Source organism: Mustela nivalis (genome assembly GCF_964662115.1).
Source record: "Mustela nivalis genome assembly, chromosome: 3".
Classification (NCBI taxonomy): Eukaryota; Metazoa; Chordata; class Mammalia; order Carnivora; family Mustelidae; genus Mustela; species Mustela nivalis.
Genome location: NC_139022.1, coordinates 146,810,656 through 146,836,778, shown reverse-complemented (window position 1 = coordinate 146,836,778; position 26,123 = coordinate 146,810,656). Strand labels below are relative to the sequence as shown.

The 26,123-nt window shown below is 42.1% G+C and overlaps 1 protein-coding gene across 5 annotated transcripts in view; it reads left to right on the top strand.

Moving 5' to 3' along the window:
* Window positions 1-9,468: 9,468 nt before the first annotated feature.
* NIM1K (NIM1 serine/threonine protein kinase) overlaps window positions 9,469-26,123 on the top strand; it is a 69,567-nt gene continuing 52,912 nt past the window's right edge. For 4 of the 5 annotated variants that reach the window (XR_014309897.1, XR_014309898.1, XM_082724188.1 and 1 more), the window contains exon 1: window positions 9,470-10,115. The gene's annotated coding sequence lies outside the window, so the exon portion shown is untranslated. Of the gene's footprint in view, window positions 10,116-26,123 lie in introns of all 5 variants that reach the window. The other variant, XM_082724187.1, reaches the window with a different exon arrangement.

Sequence of the window (26,123 nt, the reverse complement as noted above, 5' to 3'; positions counted from 1 at the left end):
GATGTGGGGCTCGATCCCAGGACCCTGGGATCATGACCCAAGCCAAAGGCAGAGGCTTTAACCCACTGAGCCACCCATGCACCCCCTAGTATGGTAATTTAAAAGATCAACTCAGCTTATCCTCATTTGGTAATCCTAATATTAAATGGCATCACATTTATGAACTATCTGAAAGAGAATGGCTTCCCACAACTGGAGAGGTCACAGATTTAGAAATAAACAGGAATAGAAAGTTGAGTTTTTAAGATCAAAAAATTATATGCACATTTCTAGGTCTGTTCTGCTTGGCCGTTGGGTGTTTATATATATTTTTTTTTCTTTGAAGTCAGAAAATACTGATGGTCGAGTTAAATTATATTACATGGAATTTTCAGTTTGCCATAAGATGTCCACGTCCCTGAGTTAATTGTAGTTTGAAAAGAAAAAAAATCCCTGACAGATAGTGGCTTTAAGTATGTAAATCGCTAGTTAGTATCTAGTGAATTTTGAATGCTGAAAATAGCTCATGATGTACCCTTTAAGCCAAGGTATGAAGTGAGGTTTATTTTTAAACATCATCTTTCAAGAGATCTGACCACAAGGTAGAGATCAGGGACAGAGGCACAACAAGGTGTTAACACTTGAGTTTTCAGATTTGGCAAGGACTTTCAAAAGAGGTTTGAGGGACAGGTATGGTTTATTTTACTTTCCCGAAAAGGTACAAAGGCTGTACCTGAATGCCAGTAAATTTAATTGCAAGAGAGGAAAGCTACCTACTGGTGATAAACCTTATGTTGATTAGCACTTTGCAGTTTGCAAAAGACATTTTACATATAATAAAACAACTATGAGAAACCATGATGTATATTTAAGTACTGAACTGAATGTTTTATTCCTCCCATTTTATTCCTAGTGGGGTTTTTAGGTCCACCTACAGTGACAGCTGGGCCTCTTAAGAATGCCAGATACTGGTCATCACAGGAATCCCACATGCACTGCAGAATGGAGAGCCTCTTCCGTCTACCCTACTCCACTGTTCCTACAGACAGTAGTACTTTTATTCTCTAACACCACCTGGGTGTCCCATGAAGTTTCTTCTGACACCAGCCAGCATTAGCATAGACTCCATAAGTTAAGTGATCGGTACTGCAAGATAACCCAAAAATGAGGTATCCAGGATGCCTGCACTTCTGCCCTGCCAACTACAGATGAGGGGTTCCCACCCTTGTCAGGTTCAATACACTAGAACAACTCCAAGATGAGGAAAGCACTACATTTATGAGTATAGTTTTATTACAAAGGATACAACCAGGGGCTCCTGGCTGGCTTAGTTGGTAGAGCATGCAACTCTTGATTTCTGGGTTTTAAATTCTAGCCCCATGTTGGGTGTAGGGATTACTTAAAAATCTCTTTTAAAAAACTCACCCAGGGGCGCCTGGGTGGCTTAGTGGGTTAAAGCTGCTGCCTTCGGCTCAGGTCATGGTCTCAGGGTCCTGGGATCGAGTCCCACATTGGGCTCTCTGCTCAGCAGGGAGCCTGCTTCCCTCTCTTTCTCTCTCTCTCTCTCTGCCAGCCTCTCCATCTACTTGTGATCTCTCTCTGTCAAATAAATAAATAAAATCTTTAAAAAAAAAAAAACCCACCCAGGAAGAGTGAAATAGAAGAGCTGTCTTGGGGGAAAGGGGAGCTGTATGGGGAGGTGGGCAGAGCTTCCATGACCTCCTAATGCTCTATCTTCCTGCACATGGATGTGTTCACCAACCTGGAAGCTCTCTTAACCCTTTAACATTGTTTACTAAAGTTTCATTACCTAGATGTGCTTGATTACATCATTGGTCATTGATTATCGAACTCCCTCTCCAGTATCTCCACACCTCTGGGGTGTGGCTGATCGTTCTAGCCCTTTGATCATGTGGTTGGTTCTGGTGACCAGTGTCAAGATCACCTCATGAGCAGAAACTCAGGAATGGGCAAAAAGCTTATGACAAGTGTCCTCAGGAAATTCTGAGGATTTTAAGAGCTCTGTGCCAACAATAAGACTGAATACATATACATGTACATGTACATATATTTTTTAAGATTTTTATTTATTTGACAGAGATCACAAGTAGGCAGAGAGGCAGACAGAGAGGAAGGGAAGTAGGCCTCCCGCTGAGCAGAGAGCCAGATGCGGGGCTGGATCCCAGAACCCTGGGATCATGACCTGAGCTGAAGGCAGAGGCTTTAACCCACTGAGACACCCAATGTATTTTTTATTATACCACACCTACAATCAGTTTCAAAGGAGAACTAAACTGAACCCTAATAGGAATACACTTAAAGCCCAGAAATCTTTTGAATATGTACGAAGAGAGTAGGTTCTTACAGTCTGACAAGTTTAAAAAGGCTGCCATCAGGGACTCTGGGTGGGTCAGTATGTTAGGCATCTGCGTTTGGCTCAGGTCATGATCCCAGGGCCCTGGGATTGAGCCCTACATCGGGCTCCCCACATGGAGGAAAGCCTGCTTCTTCCTCTCCCTCTGCCACTCTGCCTGCTTGTGCATGCTCGAGCTTTCTCTGGCAATCAAAATATTTTAAAAAACACAAAGACTGCCATCCTCATACACTATTAAAATGGGAATATTTTAGTGGAAATAAAATTTTTCTTGTTTCTGTTACATTTAACTTGAAATTAAAGATTTCAATACTGGAAGAGTCTTTGAAGGTCTAGACTATTTACCCACTTTATAACTGGAATAAGCCAACAGTTCTGACAGTCCTAAAAGTATATAAAGTCTACCAGGAAATCAAGTCCGTTTTAATTTAAGTCCATCTTAAATTAACATGGGTTTTTTAAAATCCATAATCAGATGGTCATTAACATGTTCACCTGGAAATAATGTTTTATAACAATGCCATGCAAAATTTTAAGGAAATGCCTGACCTTAAAAGTTGAGCTTGATTCTGTTGGACAAAACTTTTAATAGCTTCTCATTCATAAGGTTAGTTACATTAGGAGAGGGGGAAACAAGCTCAGTTGTTTTTCAGATACAATGTGCTGAGCTGTGCTATAGCTCTTACACAGTTTGTTATAAAAGAGTTAAATGAGAAGCAGCAGGAATTAAAACTTAAACCCTCACCACCACCTCCAATTAATAGGATCCCTTATATTTGGAGGCCTAGAAGTGTAGTGCTTCAAAATGGTAAACAGAGGCTGTCATTACAAATGTACCCTGAGCTTATGGGGATATCTTAAGATTACTCTGCGTTGTATAAACGTTACTTCATTAATGCTGTCGACATGGTAAATAGGAAGGCAGGCTGTGAATTCAATATTTTTTTCTTCTTACCTTTCCTAAAACCTAATATCACATAATTATTCACCTGAAGCAATGGCCACTTTGATGGGCATTGTACCAAAATATGGCCTAGGATAGAAAAATGTCATGACATAATAGCATCATTTATGAACTGCTTATCATATGCTGAACATTTAACATTTTAATCATCTCAATGACCTCCTGAGGTAAATATAAATGGGGAAAGTAAGGGATGGCGGAGATGAGAAACCGCTGGTAAAGAATGGAGCCAGTATTTGAAACCAGGGAACTTGACTCCACAGACGACAATCTTGATCACTGAAATAGTTAACTTTTGTATGAGATCTCTTTGTGGCTGATGACATTGGATTGCACAGAGCAAAAGCTGAGACATCTATTTTCTTTTTGGAATATGGGGTTGGGGGTGCAGGGAACAGGAGATCAGAAAAGCTGGCAAGATACATGCCGCAAATTGTCTTTTGATGTCTGCTTGCTATCGCCTTGCCCTGAGGCACATGGGCTTGACAAAGGTTCTCCAACTTGGTGTGCATCAGGACTTTGTTAAAACGCACACTGCTAGACCCCCACACTCTGAGTTGCTGATTCAACTGGTCTGGATTAGGGTCCCCAAAATTGCATGTCTAACGGTTCCCAGCTAATACTAACACCCTTAGTCCTGGAACCAGGGTCAATTAGGGAACAACAGGCATGGATCACTTCAGGGAAGCACAGACGAGCTGCGGGTGGAGTGGACCTTTCTGATGGTCTCTTTTTTATAGTGTAGCCAGGTGCTACTCTAAAAATATCTTGTTGCTTATTGTTCATGTTTATCATTCAAGTAAAGGACCGGGCTAAGGCAGCTGTCTTAGGTTTTTTAATTTCAAGCAAGAACATTCTGTTTATTCTCAGTAAACAATTGTTCCTGTTTCTAAAATGAAAATGCTACAAAGACAAATGTTAGAGAATAGTAATAAATTAAACACCAAAAAAATCAGGGTTGCCTGGGTGGCTCAGGTTATGATCCTGGAATCCTGGGAATGAGCCCCACATTGGGCTCCCGGCTCAACAGGGTGCCTGCTTCTCCCCCTCCCTCTGCTGCTGCTCCTGCTGCTTGTGCTCGCTCTCTCTCTCAAATAAATAAAATCTTTAAAAAAAAACCCAAATCAGAATGATTGACTAGGAATAGTTATGCTTCTTCTGAGTAACCCAAACATACTTCAGACACAAAATGTTAGTTATCTGCTGAAAAGTAAATCCCAATATATGAATTCACTTAAGAGACTAACTGTGGTTTTGTGGTCTGGTAGACCACCTAGATTAGGACAGAAACTGTCCTGTGAAACGATAGTTATCTATTAGATACAGCTGTGAAATTCTGTGGAAGGAATATTATGGGTTCAGAACACTAGTCCCATTAAAATGGCGCCCATTAAAAACTAAAGATTCAAACAAAGGTAATGTGTCACGTTTTATTTTTATAAATTTTCATAAGAGATAATTTTTGCTTAAGTATCAGTGGGCCCACGGTTCTTAAGCTGTTCTTCATCGCCCAATTGTAAATAATACCCAAGTGCCAATTATGAGAACATATTACACTAATTGCTATACGTGGCTGGCTACACAGTCAAGAAGAGTTTGGAGTACAGTTGTTACTATAGTGAGGATCTCAGGGACTCAGATTTTATAATGAAAATTTCTCAAGATCACAATTTGTTTTTTTCTCTCTTCACTGTTGTATTTTATCTTCAGGAAGAAAGTTCAATATTGAACATTAGAGTAAATGATGAGACGGGAAGATCTGAAGTGAATTGAAAGTATGAAGAATAGCAATAGAATTTAAGCTGACTGGCCGACAGAGAGCTAGTGGCCCGTTGGCTACTGAAATTTGCAACCTCTTTTTTTTTTTTTTTTTAAGATGTTATTTATTTATTTGACAGAGAGAGAGAGATCACAAGTAGGCAGAGGTAGGCAGAGAGAGGGGGAAAGGAGGTTCCCCGCTGAGCAGAGAGCCCGATGCAGGACTAGATCCCAGGACCCTGAGATCATGAGCTGAGCCGAAGGCAGAGGGTTAACCCACTGAGCCACCCAGGTGCCCCTGCAACCTCTTTCTTCTTCATTTTGGTTATTGATGTTAAATCACACCTACTCAAGTAAAAGATTCACATATTTTAGGAAATAAGAAAGTTAAAAAAAAATCTAAGATCGATTAACCAGAAATAACTATTGTCAACATTACATAAATATATAAATATCTAGCTACACACACACACACACACACACACACACACACACACACGAAAGAAGGAAGAGAATGGCGAGAAGAAGAAGGCGGCAGAAGAGGAGGAGGGCGAGAGATGTGGGAGGTACTTTTAAAAACAGCATTGCCATGATAGTTTTAATTCTTTCAGTTTAATTTTGCTTGAATTTAACAAATAAGCAGAATAAAATAGTAAGGCACAGACAAATCTCTCTTTACTGCAAGAAATATTCTCAAAAGATTCTTATAAAGCAAAGGACAAATATGTTAACAAATACTAATTGTGATACAGTTTTATTTTATTTATTTATTTTTATTTTTTTTTTAAAGATTATTTATTTATTTATTTGAGAAAGAGGCAGAGGAGAGAGCATGAGCGAGGAGAAGGTCAGAGGGAGAAGGAGACTCCCCGTGGAGGTGGGAGCCCGATGCGGGACTCGATCCCGGAACTCCGGGATCATGACCTGAGCCGAAAGCAGTCGTCCAACCAACTGAGCCACCCAGGTGTCCCTGTGATACAGTTTTAAACTTGTCAATTGACCCTTTGCTGTGAAAGGATGAACTTGGCATTCTCATATTTCCTCCTCCTGAATTCGTTATATTTGCACTGTCAAGGTTTATAAAGATCAGTGTTCAGTTTAAATAGTTCATTAATTACAGCTCAAGAGAATTAGTTCAATATAAGGTCGATTTGGACAAATTACCAGAATACAAAAGAAGTTAAACCAAAGGTAAAAATCTGGAAAACATGAGAAAAGACATGAGCTAGAATGAGACATACATAACCCATAAAAAATATCCAATTGGAATTTCTAAAAGAAAGGTAAAACACGAGATAGGGGTCATAGAGAATTTTTCTAAGTTGTTGAAAGACATGAGTGATCAGACTTAGGAAGCACAGGGAAACCTAGCAGGATAAAGAAGATAGGTTCTTGGGATGCCTGGGTGGCTCAGTTGGTTAAGCCTCTGCCTTCGGCTCAGGTCATGATCCCGGGGTCCTGGGATCGAGCCCCACATCGGGCTCCTTGCTTGGCAGGAAGCCTGCTTCTCTGCCTGCCTCCCTGCCTGCTTGTGTGTACTCTCTCTCTCTGGCAAATAATAAATTATTTTAAAAAAAGAAGAAGACAAATTCTTTTGGAAAAAGATATGCCTTTTGAGTTGTAGATCCAACCTTACACCACTGTGCAGCTTAGAAAACTTTTGCCCCACCTCCTCTTCCAAGATTTGCCAGATATCCCTATGGTAGGAAAAGAGGAAGGAAAAGTAGGGGTCGGAAAACCCTAGTCCAGGTTCACATCCCATAGGGACACAGTGTACCAGTAACAATGTCCAGAAGAAAAGTAAAATGCCCCTATATGCCCTAGAGTAGAACCTAACGTGGAACAATCTTTCAGAACATGAGATAGTAATAATAACTATTATTATTAAGCACTTACTAGAAGAAGTACTGACCTGTTTGCAGTCCCAACTACTTAGATTGCAGAGAAAGTGTTCTTTAACACATTTTCACTCCTACTAACGACCCCCAACCCCATGGACTCTAGTTTAAGGCAGCCTAATTTAACCGTTTGCCAGAAACTTTATCTCATTAATTCTCACAATTCCCAGTGCACAAATGAAGAACCCGAGGTTAGACAATGATTGAAACCAAAAGAATTCATACAGCTAATCAGTGGCAGAGTTAGGAGGCGAGGTGTAACTTTATGTCTCAAGAGTTTAAACTCTCAGCCATTGCCAGTGTTTCTCCAAGCATAGAACCACTACCTCCTGTGTTAGAACCATGCAGGACTGTTCCTAAGACTGTATTTGACTTATTTTCTGCCAACACAATGGAGCAGGGGTTAGAAAACTGAGACGACCTACATTGACTAGGTCGGACTGTTTCCTCAATTCTTCCGAAAATAGAATTCTGGCACATATGTCCATTGTAGAAAAAAGAAAAAAAGTGCTGGAAACTATTAAGAAGATCATTTAAATTACCTGTGATCCCACCAGATAACAAAAAACATTACTAATATCTAGTCTATTTCCTTCTATTCAAACATATCACGAATTTGTATCATTCTGCTTTGTAAATTTGCTTTCACTTAATATGTTGAAAATACTCTATACTATTCCAAACAAGAATTTTAACTTCTATATACTTCTATCTACTGCTACATTGTAATCAACTTATTGAATGGCCATTCTAGAAGAAAAATGACACTTTTTTCAAGAGGAAGAAATTGAATGAGAAGTCAGTCCTAAACATATATATATATTTATATATAATATAATGTTTATATTTATTTATATTATTTATATATAATTATTTATATATTATATATAAATATATATTCTATAATATATAAATATACTTCACTTAACATATTAAGTGAAAGCGTGTGTGTGTGTGTGTGTGTGTGTGTGTGTATGGATCCGAGGACTTCCAAGGGAAGGGAAAGCATGAAGGAAAAGTCCTGATTTGCAAGGGAACTGGCCCTAGCAGAATGGCTGCCAGAGAAATAGGGATACAGGAGGCTCCTGGAATGGAATCTGGCCAATGGACTTTGAAAGTGGTCTCTGATGATGAAGTTTTCCTTTTCTGGGATAGCCGGAAGTCTTCAGTCACCTTACAAGCCATTAGAATCTAGCATCTATAGTGCTCTATGGGGGCATGATGAGAGGGTCTACAGGAGAGGGTCTATGTTACATTGTGAGTTTGAGGCTCTTTACTTTTAGGCAGTTTCCTTATGAACTCCTATCCTATGTACAGCCATGTTATAGGGTTCAAGGAGCATTTTATATTTTTTAAACATGTAAAGTCTTACCCTGTATTTTATTGCTTTAGAAGGAAAACAAGGGGCACCTGGCTGGCTCAGTATGCTTGATCTCAGGGTTGTGGGTTCGAGCCCCACTTTGGGTGTAGAGATTACCTAAAAACAAAATCTTAAAAAAAAAACCAAAAAACAAAACCAACTGATGGCATGTACTATTTTAAAGATTGCTCTTAAAAGAAAAAAAAAAAAAACCTTCTGTCTTTTTTGGAAAGGGTCTCCCTTTAAAGACAAACCTTTCTCTCAGAGAACTTCTATCCTACACAAGGAGATAACCACTCTCATCAACCAAGGAAGCAATCATTCCAAGTTGTTTTGGTTCCTTGGCAATCTCAATAACCAGTCCCTGGAGCTGTCCAAGGTTTTGTTTCTTGCTGTTCCTGTTCCTGGCCCCCTTCATCAAGAGGCAGCAGAGTCAGGAAGAGCAGCATCAGCCCTGGACGGCTGTGTGATCTTCAGCAGTCAAGTAACAATTCTGGGTCTCACTTTCCTCGTGGGTCAAAACAGGGACGGTAACAAGAATACCTAACTTACAAGGTTGTTCTGCGGATTTAATCAGTTACTCTTGTGAAAGTATTTGTAATAGGGCCTGGCAAATAAAAAAAGGAATCTTTGGCTCCCCTAATTTCTACCATACGTAGATTTTTAAACTAAAGTTATTTGTCTCCTTAGCACTTTTGCTTTTGTAAATATTACCCTGGCAATCAGGAATACAGAATATGGGAGCGCAAGGAGGTGGGAAGAGTGCTCACTGAGCTGTGACTTGGGGTGCTGCTCTTGGCTTTGCATTAATGGAGCTCTGTGACCCTTGTTAACTGTCTTCTCTGACCTCACTTTCCTCCTCTGTAAAATGAAGTACTTTAACTTCAGTAAATAATCTCTATGCCTTTACTATTCTGTGAATCGCATTCCCTGCTCAACACTCAGTTCAGTGACTTGGCTTCCCTGTTTGTAAACCCTGCCAAAAATATCTGCCACCTATCATGAGCCGGAATGTTATAGTCGGGGAGTAGGCGGGAGATTAGGGACTCACTGCCTAAGTGGTACCAATGGGACCGGACCTAGTGTCTGCGAGGGACGCAGGTAGAGGGTGGCATTAGCACTTCTTCCTGCAGAGACTAAACCCTGCCAGACTCACCCGAAAGAGCTGTCGCGGTGGTTTGCTGAAAACCCCGTTCTGTTGGGGAGATTACTGGGTCGCGGTCTCCCAAGGACGCGGAAACCTTTGATCTAGAGGCTCCAGCGGCTCGGTAGGAAGCGTGAGTTGACGAGGACTGTGCCAACCCTATTTTGGCTGTGTCGCCGCTTCCCATCCGTGCAGTAGGAGGGACTCTCTCTGCGAGAGGGCCAAACCCCTCTCCTCCAGTGTCTGCGGTGGGTGTCCCCGCGCCGCGCACCCCCTCCCTCCAGCCCCTCCTTCCTGGCTGCCATAGAAACCGGCCTACGAGGTCCGGGCCCGCGTCCCGGCGCCTGACCAGCCCCCCGGCCCCCTCCCCCGGGCCAGCCCTCGACTCGCGATTGGTCCTCCGGGAAACGCTGCGGGGCGCCTCTGTCCCCGCCGCAGAGCCCGGGCCGGAGCCCGCGAGCGGGGTTTGCTGGGGCCGCTGTCGGTCAGGGCGGCCGCCCCTGACAGCTCCGGGAGCCTCCCGCGCGGCCGCGGCGCCCGCCACCCACGCACCCACCGCGCGGCGCGCGCTCCAGCGCCAACCGCCGGCAGCTCCCGGCCCCGCGCCGCCGGGCCCGTCAGCCGGGCTCGCCACGAAGGTAAGCGAGGGCCGCGGGGCTCGCAGGCGGCACCCCCGCCCCGCCCGCCTCTCCTCCGCCGGGTTGCCGACCCGCGGCGGGGGGTGGGGGCTGCGAACGGCGCCCGTGCCCCCCGCGAGCCGAGAGGGGAACGGAGACACGACTGCCGGCGGGGCGGGGGGCGAGCTGGGGTCAGGAGAAGGGTGGGCGCTCCGGGGGACGGCCCCTCTCGGTCGGGCAGTCGGCGCGCGGGAGCAGAGGGCGTTGCAGCGGGAGGCGCGGGTGCTCCGGCGCGTGCGGGCGGGTGCCTGCGCGGCGGGGGGCGCCCCGGGTGTGGGCGCGCGTGTGTCCCCCAGTCCCGGCGCCGTGCGGGCCCCCGTCGGTGTGCGCGCCCGCACCTGAGCCCGGGAGAATGGCTTCGCGCCTTGCCCGGCGCACACCTGGCGCGGGAGCCCGAGCCCTAGGGCGCGAGCCCAGGTGTGGACAGCTCGTACCGAGCGCTGGGGGCTCGCAGTGAGGGCAGTGACAGCGAAGGGCTGTGGCCCGCCCCGCAGCACGATGCTCCCTAAAGAATCGTGCTTCTTTTGAAGACGGCACAAGTAAGGAAGAACCTCGTCGCCTCTTCCCGGATGTCCCTTCAGGAGTATTAGGAACTCCGGGATGACCAGGAACGGATGGCAACGGGGTCTTTAAAATGTCACTTCTGGCCAGCTTTTGTGTGCCGGACACAACATCTGGGCAGGTGGAGATAAAGGTGCTCTTCGGGCAGCAAAGATTCAGCGGTCCGCACTTTCTTCTTCCCTTCCCTCCCTCCCTCTTCCTTCCCCTCCTTGCCTCTCCTCCTCCTCCCCTACCCCACCCTCCCCCCGTGTTCGTCCTCCACAGTTAGGTAGACAAGAGGACTCTCTGTTAGACCCACCCTCCCCCACCCCATTCCTCATCCCGTTTCAAAATGGGAGCAAATGAGCCACATTCTGAGCTCTTACCCGTGCAATTCAGACAAGTTTGGAAATTAAACAAATTGCGTTTGCACTTGAGACCGCGGGAATCCAAAAGGGAAACAAAAACAGACCGAAAAATCTATTCCAAGTTAAGTCAAGATTTCAAGGGGGAATCTAAAAAGAATATTTGTTTATGCCAATATGGTGTGTGTGTGTGTGTGTGTGTGCGCGCGCGCGTGTTAATGTTTGAAAAATATGTATCACTCAAACTTGCATCATCAGTATTCAATGTGATTCACAGAAGCACTTAAAAAGATGGTTTCTGTTAGTGTTGCAAAAGCACTTCTAATTTTGGTTGCCATGGTAACCGAAGAAGTCGCCCCGCACCGTTGAGACGCTGCCTGGCTGGAACCAGGAACTGTTCTTGAGATCTCCTCACGTACACCGCCCCCCCCCCCCCACCATGTCACCATGGTAATAATAATTGAGCTTATAAGATACTTGTTTCTTTTCATTAAAGTACTAAAAGCCTAGGCATGTTGTTTTTAAGTTTTATCTTTTCAGACTTTGCCATTTGACAGACAGATCTTCCCTCTCAAGACAACTAAGTGTAAACACTGCCCTCCAGCCAATCAGCCCTGCTGGGCCAGCTCCCTTGCCACAGCTCGCAGGGCTGAGGGGAGAAGGGTGAAGGAGGAGAGTGTTTGATGTTAACGGAATCCTGGCCTGGCACCAGATCTCCTTCCCCATTTAGCATTTAAATCTGGAGTCCTAATTAGCTCTCTAATTAGGAGATGGGGGAATGTGGGTGGGGATCCCAGAAGGAGGTGAATGGAGGAAAAGCTAAGTCCTGTTCTCCATGGACTCCTGTTCTGTGTGCTGTTGAATTTGCCTCCTGGGTTTATTTTTGGCTTGACCACTGTTCAGTGGTAAGCCTGGAACATCCTTCAGAGAGGCCTCCTTCTGTGTTAGGAAAAAAATGTGGATTGGATATTTAGTTTAGTGGATTGATATTTGTGTGCTTTATTCTAGTAACTAAACTGCATTTAAAATAAAGGCAGGTTTGTATGAAATCTAAATTTCCTGGTCATAACTACAATAGGCCATAGAGATCTCTATGCTCTTGGTTTAAGCCTTAGGTTTAGTTAAGAAGGTTCATCTGGGGACAGCAGTGGCATCATTCAGATAGTTTCATTAGCAAATGCTCGTGTCTTTTAAGAACTATAATTCTTTATACATCCACAATTCCTGAGCAATGTATCCTATAAAATCAATTTTGTACATTGATGGAACATGACTGGAAAATTTGAAAGCCTCTAGATTTAGAATTTTAAAAGAAAAAAATATTTCTTCCTAGTAGGTTAATGTTTTCAGTCAAATATATAGTTTCATTTTGAGAAATTTAAAAATTAAAATATAATGTGAAATCCAATTTCATTTTTTGAATCTTATTACAATATTTCACTAAGGACTAAAAAGCCTTAATTCATTGGCTGATTTCTTTCAGTTGTTGAGAGGACCAGTTGTTTATAAAATTAGTCTCATTCTATTGTTGTCATTTCCTATTGTCATTCTAGAAAAAGTTTTCTAGAATTGAAGTTATATGTTTCAAGAGAAGAAAATATTCAAATTACTTATGAAGGTAATAGCCTACAATTTGATTAAATAGATTGCAGCTTCTAAAATTACTTTCTCCCAAGAACTTCAAAGATGAATAACTCAGCCAGTATTATACAGGATACTCAGGAATATTAACCAGTGTTACAGATGAGCAAGTTGCATTCAAAAGATTCAAGTCGTTTTAGCTAACCACATGGAAAACCGAGAGACAAAAATACAAGTCAGAGAAGACAGAGGAAAATTAGGATGGGAAGAGAGACAGAGTAGGAATGGTGAGAAGAATTCAAGAGTAGAGAGAAAAATAAAACTGTAGGGGAAAGGGAGTCCTCAGTGAGCAGAAAACACACAGATTAAGGGAAAGGGAGTCAAGGAGAAAAAGGTGCAAAGAGATTTGCACAGAAACAAACAGACACAGGAAACCAAGAGAGCAGGAAACTAAAAAGAATTCTTCATCTTCCAAGGAGAACAGAGAACTTGATGCTTTTCCAGAAAACCCAGGTATCCCCGTTAGCAAACTTCTCTGACTTATGTCAAAGAACCCAAGGCAGGCCTGAGCCATAGATCTGGCTGCCCGCTGGCCCATGGCCTCCTGTCGCACGCAGGCCAGGAGATGAAGCAGTTTTCCTGTCTCCATACCGTCACCATACTGTCTTCCCAGTCCTTAAGTCACCAAGAAAACCTACATCTCCATTTGTTGGGGTCATTTAGTTGGGTTAGTTTGTAGACACAACTTGATTATGTAATTGTAATTTTTTACTGTAAATTACAAGTTTTGACTTTCAAAAATTGCATTAATATTTATCAAATAATGCATTCATCTAATTTTATGAATTAGAGCATTTTAGGATTCTATTTAAGATTCATTTAAGATTCTAACCAAATCATCGTTCCCCCTCTTTGGATACCGGGGTCATCTGTTTGGCTGCTCTGGCTCTTGGCTGTTTAATCACTTATCTCCCTATTTCTAAATAATTTGCATATGTAGCTGGTCTTGATTGATCAGTTTTAGACAGAATCTACATGCTTTATCTTATTATGGGGTGGATATAGCTCTCTCACTCCACCCTTTCCAACTTCCCTTTCTATGTTATTTTTGCAACATAGTTGGTGGAAAGAAATCAACCAGGTCACCATTGGCATCACCTTTTATTTGAAAATGGCAGGAATGGGAAAGCCCTTAGGAGCGTCTGGCTCAGGACAGCAGGGCTAAGTATTTCGTAGGACTTTAGCCAGAACAGCCAAAGTTGAGCTAGTGTCAGAAATAGTTGATCAAGGATGGCTCTTAGAGGAGGGAGGAATTGCTCTCACAGATTAGCATCCACTGGTTGAGGAATTTAGATTTAACACAAGGGACTGGGTAGGAAAAGTCAGGGGGTAAGTCTAGTGGGAGGGTAAAAAGCCGAGCTGCCGGGGACAAGGCCTTTTTTGAATGACTTGGTTGCTGCTCTTTGGAATCACGCAAGCTGCCAGGCCATTTTGCATTCCATTTCCTACCATTTCCATTTGTTTTCTTACCACTTTCTGTCTTTTAAAAATGATCAGTGCTTTCATTCATGCAGGGTCATTCCCTTAGCCCTACCAATAGTTTTTATATCCTGCGCATTTGCTTTATGGGACATGCGGGTTTTGAAATATAAATTAAAACACAAAGACAACAAATTTGCTGTAGACTAATCAATGATGCGATGGCCACGTCTAAAATGATGAGGCATCTTCCGGGACAGTTTTTGGTAATGCGCAAGGTAATTATTTCTCTAGAATGTAGTCTTGTTCAGCCCCTTGTTTTGCAGGTGAGGTAACAAATTCAGAGATACTAAGTGTAGGGTCATTTCTCCTGACTCCATGCTGCGCATGGAGCTTAACGTGGGGCTTGAACTCCCACCAGGAGATCAAGGCCTGAGCTGAGATCGAGTCAGACACTGAACCAACCAGGCCACCCAGGAGCCCCTCTCTTGACTCCCTTTTAAACACTCATTCTTTCACCCTCTCTCTCCTTGACTATCTTGTCTTATATTCCTTTTCTTTTTTAAAACCTTTTTTCTTTATTATAAAGAAAGATTAGGTGCACCAGGGTGGCTCAGTTGGTTGAGCATCTGCCTTCGGCTTGGGTTGAGGTCCCGAGGTCCCGGGGTCCTGGGGTGGAGCCCTGCCTGCATAGAGCGCTGCTCAGTGGGAAGACTGCTTACCTCTCTCCCTCTGCTGCTCCCCCTAATTGTGCTCGCTCTCTCTGTCAAAGAAGTAAAGAAAGTCTTTAAAAAAAGGGAAGATTATACTTTTTTTATTATGAACTATGTATTATAAAACAGTACATATTTTAGAGATAGCAGAAATAGTGGTTAAGTCTTATTTACTTTTTTTAAAGAATGTTTTTAAAAAATTGTGTTTATTTATTTATTTATTTGACACACACACACACACACACACACACACACACACACACACACAGGAGAGCCCGCCTGAGCTGGGGGACGGGCGTGTTGGGGGGCAGGGAAGGAGCAGAGGGAGAGGGATGAGGAGACTCCCTTTTAAGCCCCCCCACCCCGAGTCTCACAGGGGGCTGGATCCCATGACCCTGAGATCATGACCTGAGCCAAAACCAAGAGTCAGACACTTTAAATGACTGAGCCACCCAGGGACCCCAAGTCTTATTTACTTTTTAAAAAGTGTTTTATAGTTAGCATACAGTGTTATATCGGTTTCAGGTGTACAATATAGTGATTCAACACTTCATACAACACCCGGTGCTCATTACTGTAAGTGCCCTCCTTAATCCCCATCACCTGTTTCACCCATCCCCCCCACCCACTCCCTTCTGGTAACCAACCATTTGTTCTCTATAGTTAAGAGTCTGTTTCTTGGTTTGACTCTCTCTCTCTTCTTTCCCTTTGTTTGTTTTGTTTCTTAAATTCCACATATGAGTGAAATCACATGATATTTGTCTTTCTCTGACTTCTTTCACTTAGCATTATCCTGTCTAGCTCCATCCACTTCTTGCAAAGAGCAATATTTCAGTCTTTTTTTATGGATGAGGAATATTCCATTGTGTATGATATAGTATTTATTCTCTATCCGTTCATCTACTGAGGGATACTTGGGCTGCTTCTGGAATTTGGCTATTGTACATAATGCTGCCATAAACATAGAGGTGCATGTATCCCTCTGAATTAGTGTTTGTGTGTGTGTGTTTGGGCGGTTAATATCCAATAGTGTGATTCCTGATCATAGGGTAGCTCTATTTTTAACTTTCTGAGGAACGTCTATACTGTTTTCCAGAGTGGCTGCACCAGTTTGCATTCCCACCAACAGTGCATTTTTCTCCACATCCTCTCCAACACTTGTTGTTTCTTCTGTTGTTGATTTTAGCCATTCTGACAGGTATGAGGTGATACCTCACTGTAGTTTTGACTTGCATTTCCCTGATGATGAGTGATGATGAGCATCTCTTCCTGTGTCTGTTGGCCATCTGGATATCTTCTTTGGAGAAATGTCTGTTCATGTCTCCTGCCCATTTATAAATTGGATTATTCGTTACCTGGGTGTTGAGTTGTATAAGTTCTTTATATATTTTGAATACTAACCCTTTCTTGGGCCCCTCATTTGTAAATATCTTTTCCCATTCAGTACGTTACCTTTTAGTTTTTATTCTGATGTAGTCCCAATAGTTTATTTTTGCAGGTGGTTAAATCTTCATTCTGGAAATAGCTTGCCGCATTTGAATTCTGGCTTTGTGACTCACTTACTATGTATGTAACCTTGGGCACGTAATTTGATCTCTGTGTCTCACTTTTCTTTGGCATAATAATAGCATCTACTTTCTAGGATTATTGTAAGAATTAAATGAGTTGGTTCAGGTAAAGCTCTTAGAATGGTGTCTGGCACACAGTAAATGTCATTGTTGCTAGTATTATTATAAAAATACAAAAACAAATGTTAAAATGAAAGAAATAATTATCTATAATTCTATTTCTAATCCTATCTTTAATCCCAGAGAGATTACCATTGTTAACATTTCAGAGTTTGGGGGTTTTTTTTGGTAGTTAAAAACAAAACCAAAAAAAAAAAAAATGAGATATTGTACATACAATTTTATCTGTTGTTCTTTCCAGTTTATGTTTTGAGCTTTTGGATGTTGGATAGTCAATATTCTTCTATATGGCATATTTGTTTTCTGTATTGATCCTGAGACGGAGAATTACAAATTATGTTCTCAGTAATACTAATTGTCTGGGAAGCCAACCTTCTTCTGGACTTTCGGGGCTTGGGACAGATAGATGTAAAGAGAGGTCCTGACATCCTGAATTTGAGAAGCCCCCCTGCAACTAAGATAGATTCCTTTTTAAAGAATTTTATTTATTTATTTGACAGACAGAGATTACAAGTAGGCAGAGAGGCAGGCAGAGGGAGGGGGAAGCAGGCTCCCCGCTGAGCAGAGAGCCACAGATGCAAGATGGGAGATGCTGTGAGATGGGGTGGGAGGGTGTCCATCCCAGGACCCTGGGATCGTGACCTGAGCCGAAGACAGAGGCTCAACCCACTGAGCACCCAGGTGCCCAGATATTACCTTTTCCAATGCATAAAAACATTCTGGAAAAGTCACCTGAAGTGTGGACACAGCAGAATGAAGGAATACGCATGTGGGAAGATGACAGAGGACTGTGGAGGTGACAGGGCCAAGAACCAGAACAGAAGTAGTGAGGGATGACTCAGTGGGGATCCTAGATGGGAGGTGTGAGTCTCTGTACTGCACAGCAAAGGCCAAAAGAAATGTAGGTCTGATATTTTGGTCTACCCTTGCCACCTCAGAGATTAGGTGAGGCTGCTAAGCCAGTGAGAAAGCTTCTGTGTGTGGACCCCTTCCGAAGGCTGGCCTGCATTGATGTCCTCCTGGGAGACCTGCCAGTTTGGCTCTTCCACGGTCCATGAGAGTCACCTGCCTGCTTTACTCACACAGGCCACTTTCAGGGTTTGGGAATTAAGCCTTGAGCGGCCCCAGTGAAGATTCATGCCTCCTAAGAGCATTCAGTGGTGCACTGCGGCAAATTCGTGTTAAGCTGGTTTGTGTTCCATCAAGTTGCACATGCCAGAGAATTGCTATTCCCCAGGAAGCAGAGACGACATTCAGAAGAAAGTGGGCTGGGTGGCCAGCTTTGGCTAGAGACATTCGTAGGTAATTTAGAAGGTACAGAGGAGTACTTCTGTCTAGCCTAAACTCAGGCTCCCTTAAGAATCACTCCATGTAGACTCATTCACATGAAGCCGCTCTGTGTGGTCTGGTGATCACTATCCACCAAGGACAGTAACAAAGATTTGCCCAAGCTCTAACACGGTTACATTGGTTAATATTTATAGAAAACAGGACATCGCTCTTTCAGAGGTTACCGCATAGCAATGCTAAGTAAGGAGACTCTCTGCTCTGCCATTCTTCCTCCTGCTCTCACATTTATCCCTTCACTGTCTTTAGGTGACCTCTACACCTTGACACAATGTCCACACAGGAGGAAAGAGAAAGGAGCTGTGTTAGTTACCTGGTGTAAGCCAAGAGTCTCCTTACTTAGCACTGTTGTATAATAACCTTTAAAAGTGTCATGCCTTGTTTTATCAGGAAACACAAGTTATCAGAAATCCCTTAACAAAGTCTCATTCTTCAGAACTGTGGTTCCTGGCCAGCACTAGCTGTGGGAGAGAAAGAGAAAGTAGGTTTTCCAGCTTCTATAGCAGAAGGAGACAAGGAAGGGAAGAAAGACTTAGTAAAGATGTTGAGTGAGTCATCCTGTAATGTTTGCCACATTGTCACTTACTGGTAGGGTGCCCGTATGTCCCCATATGTGAGGGCCAGCCCTGGTTTACACCTTTTGTCCCAGTGTGATTATTTATTTTTTTTTAAAGATTTTATTTGTTGATTTTACAGACAGAGATCACAAACAGACAGAGAGGCAGGCAGAGAGAGAGAGAGAGAGAAGCAGGCTCCCCGCTGAGCAGAGAGCCCGATGCGGGACTCGATCCCAGGACCCTGAGATCATGACCTGAGCCAAAGGCAGTGGCTTAACCCACTGAGCCACCCAGGCGCCCCCAGTGTGATTATTAATAGCAGCCCCTTCTATTCTCAAAAGCATCCTGGTTTGAATGACAAATTCTATGTTCACTCTACTTATTGAGCACGTGTGATTTACTGTAGGCTCTTGTTAAATAGCAATTATTAATAAAAGTGATAAACTGTAACCATAAGATAAATAAGAAGCCAGATTACATGTGGTGAGTGCCTGTGTGGTACAGGCAGCCGATGTGTAGGTTTTCTGGGAAAGAGAAATGAGTGAATCAGCAAATGAGGTGAGCTGCTTGGGTGGAGAGGAAGGACAGGGGGAGATGTGACACCATGGCATGAAAAGTAAATGGATTGGGTGCAGTTGGAAAGATGGAAAAGTTTCTGTGCTAGGGTTTGCTTTGAAAAGACTAACACCAGGGGCTCTTGGGTGGCTCAGTTGGTTGAGCGCCCAGCTCTTGATTTCGGCTCAGGTTGTTGTCTCAGGGCCGTGAGATTGAACCCTGTGTTGGGCTCCATGCTCAGGGTGGAGTCTGCTTGTCCCTTTCCCTCTGCTCCTCCCCCCACTTATGCTGACTGGCTCTCTCTATCTGTAAAATAAATAACATCTTAAAGAGAAAAAAGACTAACAACAAGTAGGTTTTAATGCTGCCTTTGTTGGAGTGAACACTTTGTAATATGGGATATAATACTGAGATATTGATTTGGTCTAAAGTATTTTGAAGACTTATGACACAAAATAAAAAGCCATTTATATATTAAGTCAAATATACTTTTCTTCCATCACAAAATTTATCAGAAATTTTGCATGTGTGAAGAAACATTAGTTTCTAGATTATTATCTTACGGAGCATGTAGTTGAGTATGACCTTGAGCTGTTTAGTAACAAAGTCCTTAATCAAGAGACTGTATTTGTAGCTTCCAATTTTTCTTTCTTTTTTTTTTAATTTTTTATTTTTTATAAACATTTATTTTTATCCCCAGGGATACAGGTCTGTGAATTGCCAGGTTCACACCCTTCACAGCACTCACCAAAGCACATACCCTCCCCAATGTCCATAACCCCACCCCCTTCTCCCAACCCCTCTCCCCCCAGCAACCCTCAGTTTGTTTTGTGAGATTAAGAGTCACTTATGGTTTGTCTCCCTCCCAATCCCATCTTGTTTCATTTATTCTTCTCCTACCCACTTAAGCCCCCATGTTGCATCACCACTTCCTCATATCAGGGAGATCATATGATAGTTGTCTTTCTTCGCTTGACTTATTTCGCTAAGCATGATATGCTCTAGTTCCATCCATGTTGTCGCAAATTGCAAGATTTCCTTTCTTTTGATGGTTGCGTAGTATTCCATTGTGTATATATACCACATCTTCTTGATCCATTCATCTGTTGATGGACATCTAGGTTCTTTCCATAGTTTGGCTATTGTGGACATTGTTGCTATAAACATTCGGGTGCACATGCCCCTTCGGATCACTACCTTTGTATCTTTAGGGTAAATACCCAGTAGTGCAATTGCTGGGTCATAGGGCAGTTCTATTTTCAACATTTTTAGGAACCTCCATGCTGTTTTCCAGAGTGGTTGCACCAGCTTGCATTCCCATCAACAGTGTAGGAGGGTTCCCCTTTCTCCGCATCCTCGCCAGCATCTGTCATTTCCTGACTTGTTGATTTTAGCCATGCTGACTGGTGTGAGGTGATATCTCATTGTGGTTTTGATTTGTATTTCTCTGATGCCGAGTGGTATGGAGCACTTTTTCATGTGTCTGTTGGCCATCTGGATGTCTTCTTTGCAGAAATGTCTGTTCATGTCCTCTGCCCATTTCTTGATTGGATTATTTGTTCTTTGGGTGTTGAGTTTGCTAAGTTCTTTATAGATTTTGGACACTAGTCCTTTATCTGATATGTTGTTTGCAAATACCATCTCCCATTCTGTCAGTTGTCTTTTGATTTTCTTAACTGTTTCCTTTGCTGTGCAAAAGCTTTTGATCTTGATGAAATCCCAATAGTTATTTTTTGCCCTTGCTTCCCTTGCCTTTGGTGATGTTCCTAGGAAGATATTGCTGCGGCTGAGGTCGAAGAGGTTGCTGCCTGTGTTCTCCTCAAGGATTTTGATGGATTCCTTTCTCACATTGAGGTCCTTCATCCATTTTGAGTCTATTTTTGTGTGTGGTGTAAGGAAATGGTCCAATTTCATTTTTCTGCATGTGGCTGTCCAATTTTCCCAACACCATTTATTGAAGAGGCTGTCTTTTTTCCACTGGACATTCTTTCCTGCTTTGTCGAAGAGTTGACGGTCTATTTCTGGGCTCTCTATTCTGTTCCATTGATCTATGTGTCTGTTTTTGTGCCAGTACCATGCTGTCTTGATGATGACAGCTTTGTAATCGAGCTTGAAGTCCGGAATTGTGATGCCATCCACTTTGGCTTTCTTTTTCAATATTCCTTTGGCTATTCGAGGTCTTTTCTGGTTCCATATAAATTTTAGAATTATTTGTTCCATTTCTTTGAAAAAGATGGATGGTACTTTGATAGGAATTGCATTAAATGTGTAGATTGCTTTAGGTAGCATAGACATTTTCACAATATTTATTCTTCCAATCCAGGAGCATGGAACATTTTTCCATTTCTTTGTGTCTTCCTCAATTTCTTTCATGAGTACTTTATAGTTTTCTGAGTATAGATTCTTAGCCTCTTTGGTTAGGTTTATTCCTAGGTATCTTATGGTTTGGGGTGCAATTGTAAATGGGATTGACTCCTTAATTTCTCTTTCTTCTGTCTTGTTGTTGGTGTAGAGAAATGCAACTGATTTCTGTGCATTGATTTTTATATTCTGACACTTTACTGAATTCCTGTGCAAGTTCTAGCAGTTTTGGAATGGAGTCTTTTGGGTTTTCCACATATAGTATCATATCATCTGCGAAGAGTGATAATTTGACTTCTTCTTTGCCGATTTGGATGCTTTTAATTTCCTTTTGTTGTCTGATTGCTGAGGCTAAGACTTCTAGTACTATGTTGAATAGCAGTGGTGATAATGGACATCCCTGCCATGTTCCTGACCTTAGCGGAAAAGCTTTCAGTTTTTCTCCATTGAGAATGATATTTGTGGTGGGTTTTTCATAGATGGCTTTGATGATATTGAGGTATGTGCCCTCTATCCCTACACTTTGAAGAGTTTTGATCAGAAAGGGATGCTGTACTTTGTCAAATGCTTTTTCAGCATCTATTGAGAGTATCATATGGTTCTGGTTCTTTCTTTTATTGATGTGTTGTATCCTATTGACTGATTTGCGGATGTTGAACCAACCTTGCAGCCCTGGAATAAATCCCACTTGGTCGTGGTGAATAATCCTTTTAATGTACTGTTGAATCCTATTGGCTAGTATTTTGGTGAGAATTTTTGCATCTGTGTTCATCAAGGATATTGGTCTATAGCTCTCTTTTTTGATGGGTTCCTTGTCTGGTTTTGGGATCAAGGTGATGCTGGCCTCATAAAATGGGTTTGGAAGTTTTCCTTCCATTTCTATTTTTTGGAACAGTTTCAGGAGAATAGGAATTAGTTCTTCTTTAAATGTTTGGTAGAATTCCCCCGGGAAGCCGTCTGGCCCTGGGCTTTTGTTTGTTTGGAGAATTTTTTTTTTTTAAAGATTTTATTTATTTATTTGACAGAGAGAGATCACAAGTAGGCAGAGAGGCAGGCAGAGAGAGGAGGAAGCAGGCTCCCTGCTGAGCAGAGAGCCTGATGCGGGACTCGATCCCAGGATCCTGAGATAATGACCTGAGCCGAAGGCAGCGGCTTAACCTACTGAGCCACCCAGGCGCCCGTTGTTTGGAGATTTTTAATGACTCTTTCAATCTCCTTACTGGTTATGGGTCTGTTCAGGCTTTCTATTTCTTCCTGGTTCAGTTGTGGTAGTTTATATGTTTCTAGGAATGCATCCATTTCTTCCAGATTGTCAAATTTGTTGGTGTAGAGTTGCTCATAGTATGTTCTTATAATAGTTTGTATTTCTTTGGTGTTAGTTGTGATCCCTCCTCTTTCATTCATGATTTTATTTATTTGGGTCCTTTCTCTTTTATTTTTGATAAGTTGGGCCAGGGGTTTATCAATTTTATTAATTCTTTCAAAGAACCAGCTCCTAGTTTCATTGATTTGTTCTATTGTTTTTTTGGTTTCTCTTTCATTGATTTCTGCTCTGATCTTTATGATTTCTCTTCTCCTTCTGGGCTTTGGGTTTCTTTCTTGTTCTTTCTCCAGCTCCTTTAGGTGTAGGGTTAGGTAGTGTACCTGAGACCTTTCTTGTTTCTTGAGAAAGGCTTGTATCGCTATATATTTTCCTCTCAGGACTGCCTTTGTTGTGTCCCACAGATTTTGAACCGTTGTATTTTCATTATCATTTGTTTCCATGATTTTTTTCAATTCTTCTTTAATTTCCCGGTTGACCCATTCATTCTTTAGAAGGATGCTGTTTAGTCTCCATGTATTTGGGTTCTTTCCAAACTTCCTCTTGTGGTTGAGTTCTAGCTTCAGAGCATTGTGGTCTGAAAATATGCAGGGAATGATCCTAATCTTTTGATACCAGTTGAGTCCTGATTGAGGACCGAGGACGTGATCTATTCTGGAGAATGTTCCATGTGCACTAGAGAAGAATGTGTATTCTGTTGCTTTGGATGAAATGTTCTGAGTATATCTGTGATGTCCAACTGGTCCAGTGTGTTATTTAAGGCCTTTATTTCCTTGTTGATCTTTTGCTTGGATGATCTATCCATTTCAGTGAGGGGAGTGTTAAAGTCGCCTGCTATTATTGTATTATTGTTGATGTGTTTCTTTGATTTTGTTATTAATTGGTTTATATAGTTGGCTGCTCCCACGTTGGGGCATAGATATTTAAAATTGTTAAATCTTCTTGTTGGACAGACCCTTTGAGTATGATATAGTGTCCTTCCTCATCTCTTATTATAGTCTTTGGCTTAAAATCTAATTGATCTAAGGATTGCCACTCCTGCTTTCTTCTGATGTCCATTAGCATGGTAAATTCTTTTCCACCCCCTCACTTTAAATCGGGAGGTGTCTTCGGGCTTAAAATGAGTTTCTTGGAGGCAACATATAGATGGGTTTTGTTTTTTTATCCATTCTGATACCCTGTGTCTTTTGATTGGGGCATTTAGTGCATTAACATTCAGGGTAACTATTGAGAGATATGAATTTAGTGCCATTGTATTGCCTGTAAGGTGACTGTTACTGTATATTGTCTCTGTTCCTTTCTGATCAACCACTTGTAGGCTCTCTCTTTGCTTAGAGGGCCTCTTTCAAGATTTCCTGTAGAGCTGGTTTGGTGTTTGCAAATTCTTTCAATTTTTGTTTGTCCTGGAAGCTCTTAATCTCTCCTTCTATTTTCAATGATAGCCTAGCTGGATATAGTATTCTTGGCTGCATGTTTTTCTTGTTTAGTGCTCTGAAAATATCATGCCAGCTCTTTCTGGCCTGCCAGGTCTCTGTGGATAAGTCAGCTGCCAATCTAATATTTTTACCATTGTATGTTACAGACTTCTTTTCCCGGGCTGCTTTCAGGATTTTCTCTTTGTCACTGAGACTTGTAAATTTTACTATTAGGTGACGGGGTGTGGGCCTATTCTTATTGATTTTGAGGGGCGTTCTCTGAACCTCCTGAATTTTGATGCTTGTTCCCTTTGTCATATTGGGGAAATTCTCCTCAATAATTCTCTCCAGTATACCTTCTGCTCCCCTCTCTCTTTCTTCTTCTTCTGGAATCCCAATTATTCTAATGCTGTTTCATCTTATGGTGTCACTTATCTCTCGAAGTCTCCCCTCGTGGTCCATTAGCTGTTTGTCCCTCTTTTGCTCAGCTTCTTTATTCTCTGTCATTTGGTCTTCTATATCGCTAATTCTTTCTTCTGCCTCACTTATCCTAGCAGTGAGAGCCTCCACTTTTGATTGCACCTCATTAATAGCTTTTTTGATTTCAGCTTGGTTAGATTTTAGTTCTTTTATTTCTCCAGAAAGGGCTTTTATATCTCCCGAGAGGGTTTCTCTAATATCTTCCATGCCTTTTTCGAGCCCGGCTAGAACCTTGAGAATTGTCATTCTGAACTCTAGATCTGACATATTACCAATGTCTGTATTGATTAGGTCCCTAGCCTTCGGTACTGCCTCTTGTTCTTTTTTTTTTTTTTTGTGGTGAATTTTCCCGCCTTGTCATTTTGTCCAGATAAGAGTATATGAAGGAGGAAGTAAAATACTAAAAGGGTGGCAACAACCCCAGGAAAATATGCTTTAACCAAATCAGAAGAGATCCCAAATCGTGAGGGGGGTGAAAGGGGATAAAAAGAGGTTCAAAAAGAAAGAAAGAAAAAAAAAAGAAAAGAATTAAAAAAAGAAAACGAATAAAGAAAAGTATAAAAAAGAAAAAATATATATATTAGATAAACTTTCAGAAAGTGGTTGTTTTTCTGTTTCTAGAATTGCTGTTCTTCTTCTCTTCGATCTGCCGATGGATTTGCAGGTGTTTGCAATCTTTAGATAAGCTATCTAGCTGATCTCCTGCTAGCTGAAGTAGTCTCAGCCTGCTACTTCTCCGCCATCTTGACTCCTCCCCCCTCGCTTCCAAATTTTCTTTTGAGTTGATGTGAAATGAAAATATTTATTTAGCTGTTTATTTATTTATTTTTTCCTTAGCTTGGTTTTAAAATCCTAACAATTTGTTTTACATAGTTGTTCTTTCTGTTGGGCTGTGTGGTAGGCCAACTTAGTAGTGGGCTGACTTTGTTTATTTCCACTACGTGATATGGTGCCCATATGTCTCCATATGTGAGGGCCAGACCTGGTTTACACCTTTTGTCCCAGTGTGATTATTAATAGCAACCCCTTCTATTCTATTCTATTCTATTCTATTCTATTCTATTCTTCTACTACGTGGAAATAAACAAAGGGAAGAAATTTGGTTCTTGTCTTGTCCCTGGGCACTAACTAGCAAGTCTCCTTCCTCTCTGGATCTGTTTTTCGAATAGAAAATGAGAGATGAAATAATCCTGTGGCTCCTCTACTTTGCGTTCCCCTAAGAGTCCATGAGTATGTTTGGGTATCAAGGGAAACCACGAAACAGCCACTCTGCTTGCAGCTTCAGATCCCCTTGATTTAAGGAGGTGGTGAGAAGTAAGACTGCAGAAGTGCCTGAATGCCCATCTACACAAGCTGCCATTCACCTCTGGCAGAAGGAAGGCATTTCCTAAGCATCATGGAAGGTCAGTGGCACTTAGTGGTTTGGAGAGAAAAAAGACAAGGAAAGAGAAGACTTGTTTTTTTTTTTTTTTTTTTTTAGATTTTATTTATTTATTTGACAGACAGAGATCTCAAGTAGGCAGAGAGGCAGGCAGAGAGAGAGAGGAGGAAGCAGGCTCCCTGCTGA